The 6,908-nt window shown below is 41.7% G+C and overlaps 1 protein-coding gene across 3 annotated transcripts in view; it reads right to left on the bottom strand.

Moving 5' to 3' along the window:
- The window catches only part of SFXN1 (sideroflexin 1), a 35,562-nt gene that overhangs the window by 13,321 nt on the left and 15,333 nt on the right, over positions 1–6,908 (bottom strand). The window contains exon 1 of one of the 3 annotated variants that reach the window (XM_010718965.3): positions 6,074–6,187. The exons of 1 other annotated variant lie outside the window; for it this stretch is intronic. The gene's annotated coding sequence lies outside the window, so the exon portion shown is untranslated. Of the gene's footprint in view, positions 1–4,688; positions 4,782–6,073; positions 6,188–6,908 lie in introns of those variants that run through there. One more of the 3 variants, XM_010718967.3, reaches the window with a different exon arrangement.

Below are 6,908 nucleotides of genomic sequence, written 5' to 3'. Positions count from 1 at the left end.
AAAAAAAAAAAAAAAAAAGAAACATCTTACAGAACTGGGCTTTAAGGGAGTACAGAAAGTAGATGATGTCAGACATCATCATAGTTTTAATAAGATTGGTATTCATGAAAGAAAAACTAACTTAAAGAACTTAAACATCGACGTTTTTGGGCTTGCTTCCCAAAACATTTATACATTTCATGGTTTCCTGTAAGACTATGATTATCTGAGGATGAGTGGAATGCAAAGTATAGTAGCTCACTAAGGGGTAGATGTACTAATTAACAAGATCTTAAACAGAAATCTGCTTTACTCGAGTGATGAATTAGTGTTAACTGAACACGTTGTCATAAAGGGAAATTAAACTTTTCAAGAGATGCCTGAAGCAGCAGCGCAGTAGCATTTAACAAAATCCACTTAGCACCTCTGGCATTGCAAAGCAAGAACAAAAATAAGGTTTACAAACACCAAATATTTTCAGTCAATGCTGTTTCCCCAAATCCATGTTCTATAGAAACAAAGATTACATAACGCAACAGTTTGCCACATTGTGAACAGATGAACAGTTCTTCTAATGACACTTCAAGGATGGTAACAGAACCACAGTGACAGGCACCAAACTAACACAGCTCTGCATTTAGAGGGCTTGAAGCCCAGAAAATTAAAGATTTACTTCAAAATGACTAAAAGTACTCTGACATCTGATCTTTACCTCCCACCAACAAACCTAAGGAACACTGTAAAGCTCCTGAGCTATTGGTGTAAATTTGGTGAAACTTGTATGGTGGAGAACGTAAAAAGGAATTATCAGAAGAAAGGAACTAAGGATGCAGAGCATCTTCATCATAAAAACAAAACAAAACAGGGAAAAAAGGAGAGACTATTCGTGAAACTTGAAGAAGCTGTTGTCCATCCCTCAAATGTAATTATGATCCCCTACACTAAGTGGAAAAATCTGTTAGTCACAGGAGAAGAGAATTCTACAGAAATAAGGGCCTAAATGCCTCTGTTTTGCTGTATGCCATATGCCTATTATGTAAAGCACTGGGTTTTCCAATATCCTTGGATCACAGAATGGCGTGGGTTGGAAGGGCCCCTGAGGACCAACGAGTTCCAACCCCCCTGCCACCACCAACCTCCAGATCTGGCACTAGACCAGGCTGCCCAGGGCCCCATCCAACCTGGGCTTGAACACCTCCAGAACAAAGATACAGCATGACAAAAAACAAGCAAACCAACCATCTTCTGGACTAAAATGGTGACAGCTGCAAAGGGCAGGGAAATCATTCTGAGAATACTTCCCTACCAGTTAAGTATTTGTGGGACAGTCTGTTTCAATATCCTTATAATTAAATTATCAGTTTCATTAGGAAAGATTAAACCTGCTTAGGACAGCTTATGTCAGTCTGTTTAAAACTGTCCAACGAATGCTTAAAAAAGCACTTCATAAATAGAGGCTCTTTGCTTTCCTTTCACACTGATCAGCAAGTGCTGAAAACTGCTTTGTACATATTACTGGGTTGTCTGTGATTTGTTTTTATTGCATACAAAACTTCCGCCATGAACCCCAAATCTAAACAACAAAGATCAATTCAGTATAATTTCACTCCAAGCCACTCAGCCTGCCCTGATGGAGGTGGATCTACAGAGAACAGAACCACAGCTACATCCTATCCTTACCCCCAGTTAAACTGACAGGAGCAGGTACAACCTTGCTACCAACACACTTCCACCTTCCTGTGCGGGCATATCCCAAGGAAAAAGATAGACTTTCACGTGGATGCATGGCAAGGGATAGCGTGGCAGCAGCAAAAAGCAAAGCAGCAGGAAAATGGAAAACACTTTGACAAAGGCGTTTGGCATGTGCCTCTGCAAAAGTTTATGCTTGAAATCACTGTGTCTGTTTAAAAAGACGACAACAGGAACAAAAACTCCTGACTTTGATAGGACGGGTCTTGACAAAGGTAAAGCAGAGCACATGGACTCCAGTCTCGCTGGCATTCACCCAACAAAAGATTTGCTCTTGTGCAAAAAGAGATCAAAGCCTTGGGTGCCTACTATCCAAGAACACAACATTTTCTTCTCAATCACGTGATTGACATAACTGACTTGCACTTTAATACCATCAGTAGGCACAGTGCTTTTCTAAGTGAGTTTCAAGTCATAAAGACTCTGTGCCCGGACAGACAGTGCACACACAAAGGAGCAGATGCTGTCCATGCAAGGAAGCATAACGAGTTCCAGACACTGGAAAAATACAGGTTGGTGGCACACAAAACTTGTACTGAAATAGAAAGGTTGCTGGGTTTGTTGGTCTCGGGACTCTGAGTCATTGCTCCACTACAGTGCTCCTTGTCTAGGAGAGCCAGGGAAGTTCTGCATTGAAAATGTGCACGATTTCCAGCAAAATCCTTTTAGAATACCATCACTTGTGTCAAATAGTTCTCAATATAAGTTAAGCATGTCCAAGATTTAAGCTCAAATTACCCAAACGTTCATAATAAAATTGTGATAAGAACTAGTACGGGGCTCTGAGGTTAAATCAAATTAAAATAAACCCAAGTGAACCATGAGATAAGTGGAAGGTTTGCAGAAGGGGAAAGTAAATGCACAAATCTTCCTGAATGAAAGTGAAAAGGTTTACTTTGTTTTATATACACAATTGAGCGCCAGGGGGCTGCTGCAGTCCACCTCTTCATCAGTTGACTAATAATTTGAATTTATTGTTCCCACACCTATCGCTATTTGTAAGTGGTGACAGAGGGGAGAACACCTGCAAAATAAGAAAACTGAATTAGCAGCACCTGAGATTTTAAGGTGGAAAGGTAAACAACACAATCACCCAATCTGGTGTGAATGCTCCTCTTCCTCAAGCAACTCCATTAGCAGAGGATTTGAGGTGGCATTCATTAAATCACTGAAATAATTCACACTTCAGCAGCACCCTGTGGTCACATTCACAACGCAGGAGGATCAGCACTACATGAGTGGATAAATGACAAGGATGACAACGTAGCACAGTATCATGGAAAATGCACAGTAAGAAAGAAATAACATCTCTGCTGTTTCAAACAACTGACTAAATGGGGAAGTATTGAACAGAATCACATATACTTGCAAACCTCAATGTTAGCAACACCTCATACTAGCAAATTAAACCAATAATAAAGCACTGAGCGTCCTCTGGCACATTCATACTACTGCATTCCCCATTTCTCAATGCCACGGAGAATGGCTGCACCGTGGGATTGTTGCAGCTGCTGTGGGCAGAGCTGTGCTCCTGCAGTTTGGCACTGCAGCTCCCCAGCACCAACACAGCGACCATCCATGTTTCACAGTGCAGCCATTTGTACATATCAAGGCATGTTTTCAGAATGCTAACTGCAATCACGTGCTTCATCAGCTTCCCACATGTGAATGGTTGTGGCTTGCTGGAACGTGCTGCCAGGAGTTCAGCTGCAGGACCAGTAAGATGATTACAGACTCTTTTGATTACAAACTCATCAAAATATTGAAGCTTTATTTATCCACAGCCAAAAATAAGGTTTTCCTTCATCTGCAGAGAAATTTTCAACTCTGTATTCTGAATAACCTTCTACAAATATCTTTCTTTTAAACTGAATCACTTCTTGACTGTGTCTTTCAACTCCTCTTTCCAATCAGAAAGCGACCTTGAACAGAATGTCCCAGTGCTAAGCACACCTCAACCTGCTGTCCTCTGATGAGATGAAACTGCCTGCGAGTTCCCATTGTAAACTGACATTAATGGGAAGGAAAAAGGGCTTGGAACTAAGTGAGATTGGCCTCTCTTAAAAAATAATTACATAAAACCCACACAAAGCCTGATCAACAATTTTAGTACAAAGGCTGCATTTAGATTTGCTGCAGAATCAGCAGCAATAGCAGAAGACTTTAAACCTTGTTTAAAAGGTCAACAGAAGCAGTTGCAACAATTCTAAAAAATGCCGATTCAGGAGTTGTCAGTTCAACTCTCCAGTGTCCTATTTCCAAACTGCACTTCAGACAGCACGCTGACTGCCATAGGTCGCTTCTCACACTGCAGCAACAGCCAAAAGAGTAGCAAGGACCACCTGAGACAGTTCTGAGCAACCCAGACATTTGAGTACTCATTTTGACATGGATGAAAAGAAACACAGTTGCAAACAAAATATGAGGTTCTATAAAATGTGAAGCCTATTTGTTACTAACAGTGCACTTGAAGGACTCAAACTAGGGGGTGAATTCAAGCTGGGCAACCCACACTCAGGCAGCAGTGCTTGAATGAGGAAACTGGATTTGCTACTTTCCTTGCAACAATATATGCTTTCTTATGTTACTTACATCCTGCATTTTAACCCAAATCTTGAAAAAATCCATTTTGCAAGTAAAAAAACTTCACCAGACACAACACTGCTTTTTTCCAATATCCAAGCTAAAGCTCAAAGTAGAGCTCTGACAAAGGAAATTTCTTGATGACACAACTGTGTATCCTGATGTTTCTGAAAGCTGTAGTCACTGTTCTGAGTCAAGAAGCATCCCGAGTATCAAAATATCCATTCCTTGAGTGATGCAGAGAGCTTCTGCCACTCCTCGGAAGAGCAGGGAGGTGATTCTGACAAGGGCTAAAAGATAAGAACTCCCTGCAGGTTGCTGAGAAGTGTTATATTGTCTGAGAGAATATTTTGAGAGTTATTAGCCCGGAAACTCACCCAGAAATAGGCTTTCCTGAATAGATACAAAGGCCTGGATTTTCTTGAAGGCGGATCCTTTGGCAAACGTCCTCAGACTGGATAGGATACTGCTTCACTATACAGAATTTTCTGTTCCTTTTGGTTTTGTGGGGGCCAGAGTCCAGATTATCAGCTCCAGTACCTTCCCTTATTTTAGTGGACTCTGAGAGCGGCCTTTCACCTCCCTTGCATGCAGACCAGAAAGCAAGCAAACACTGAGCTGGGGAGGACAACAGCTAGCCAAGAGAAAAGAAGACCGTGTCTAAAGCAGTGCAGATGTGATAACGAACACTGCAACATTTCACATCTCAGCTCCTCAGACCAAATCATTTATAACATTACTTATACATCATTGGACACATGATACTCACAGAACTCAGAGCAGCCTTCGTAGAGGAAGAGAATAAACTAGCCAACATAAATGCTGAATGAAAGATGGAACTTTCATGGTACCCTTTACCAGGACTGACTTAGATCCCTCACTTCAGGCATTTGGGTTAGATCATGATTCACAAAATCTCCTAGGAGCTAAGTGTTCTTTTTTCAGAAAAGGAGAACAAAATCACTTTTCTTTCCCTCTCTGAAAACCGATTAAAAATAGAAGGTATCAGCAGTACCCACTTCTTATCAGAATCCTAGCACTACAGAATAACTCTAAAGTTGGAGCCATGTGCTGCTGAAATCATTTGATGTGCAGATTCATGGAGAGAGAGAGACAAGGTGCGACACATTTAGGCTCCTAGATCTCTATCCTTCAAAGCACTCCCCCAGCAGCTGGCTGTGCAAATGTCCTGTTCTGGGAAACAAGAGACGTAGGCTGGAAAAAGCCTTAGGCTCAGAAAAGTACTCACTGCTACAAAATGGGGAGAGGAACAGCTCTCTTCTTCCTCTGCCTCATTTATAAATCAAAGCAACCACAGCCACTTGCTTGTTACTCCAGAGCTCAGTTCTCCTGAAGCACCTCTCACGGTGCTTTGATAGAAACTATAGAAAGATTCTGTTAGGCACTTTTATTCCTCCAGTAACATACTGGCCCTTTTTAGGCCTTTTTTGCCCAAACAAACTCAGTATTTTTGTTTTCCAGAAGGAACTCCATGAGAACAGTGGCTAGTTGGTTTAGGAGAAAAACAAAACAAAACAGGAAATGTATTTCCTCCTGATCAGTAAAAGGTAACCCATTCTACTTTAATATTACAATACTCTGGTAAAGCAACAGCAAAAATGCAAACCCAGCTACTACCCATATTTCAATTGTTCTGGCAAAGGAACGAACACAATGAATGCACTCTCCAGGGATGTCAATCAAGGCAGGATAGTTGGAAAGCACTTCTACGTGATGACAAAACAGCAGCTCTCAGACTTACCAGGGTCATTAAGCAGCGGTATTCCTCTATTTGCACTGTGTTTGCTATCACAGTTGGAAAGAAGCAGCACTGAGAGAAGTATGATGCAACATGCACCAAATGCTAACAAACACACTTGCAAAGTGTTCCTTCTCCCAAAGCCTTTCCATCCACTAAATACCTATTTAGATTACAAAAAAAAAAAATTCTTTACACTACATTTTTTCCTTTTGCAATCACAAGAACAAATTGAGTGCTGGAGAAAGCAAATCGTGGCAACACTGCAAGATACTTTTTTGCTTATAATTGTACATCCTGTTTGTAGCCTAGCAACAGAAGCCTGCTGCTGGGGCTCCCTCCTCAAAACAGCAGCCATCTTTGGTGTGTCACTTTGTGGCAGATTTCATCATTCTGTATTGAAGCTGTTTCCAGATGTCCGAGCTGCAGCAGCGCGTGCCTGCAGTTTGCCATCTCTGCTCACACCGCGGGATGGGTAATGCAGGGATGCGTCACACACCGACCTCTCCTTGTCATTAAGAGAGAAAAAGCTAAGAAGGGTTAACTCAAGGTCTGATTTTGTGTCATTGCTGATTGCTGCGAGCTTGTCTCTACAGCCCTACGGTAAGCTGAGGTAGGATTATCAGGCCGTACCCAGACACGTTCATGACCTTCTTCCATAGTTTTTTTTTTTTTTTTTACTACTGGATATATATATTTCTGACAGGAACCATACAGCCAATTTTAAACTGGTACAAAGCCAGCTGTCGCTCCCTCCTGCTTTATCATTACAGCAATGAAATAAACACTCCTACTGAGAACCCCCGGCTCCCAGCCCTGTGTCACGGCACCCCGCTCT

The sequence above is a fragment of the Meleagris gallopavo genome, chromosome 15 (genome assembly GCF_000146605.3).
Source record: "Meleagris gallopavo isolate NT-WF06-2002-E0010 breed Aviagen turkey brand Nicholas breeding stock chromosome 15, Turkey_5.1, whole genome shotgun sequence".
Lineage (NCBI taxonomy): Eukaryota > Metazoa > Chordata > Aves > Galliformes > Phasianidae > Meleagris > Meleagris gallopavo.
This window is presented reverse-complemented; position numbering and strand designations above follow the sequence as displayed.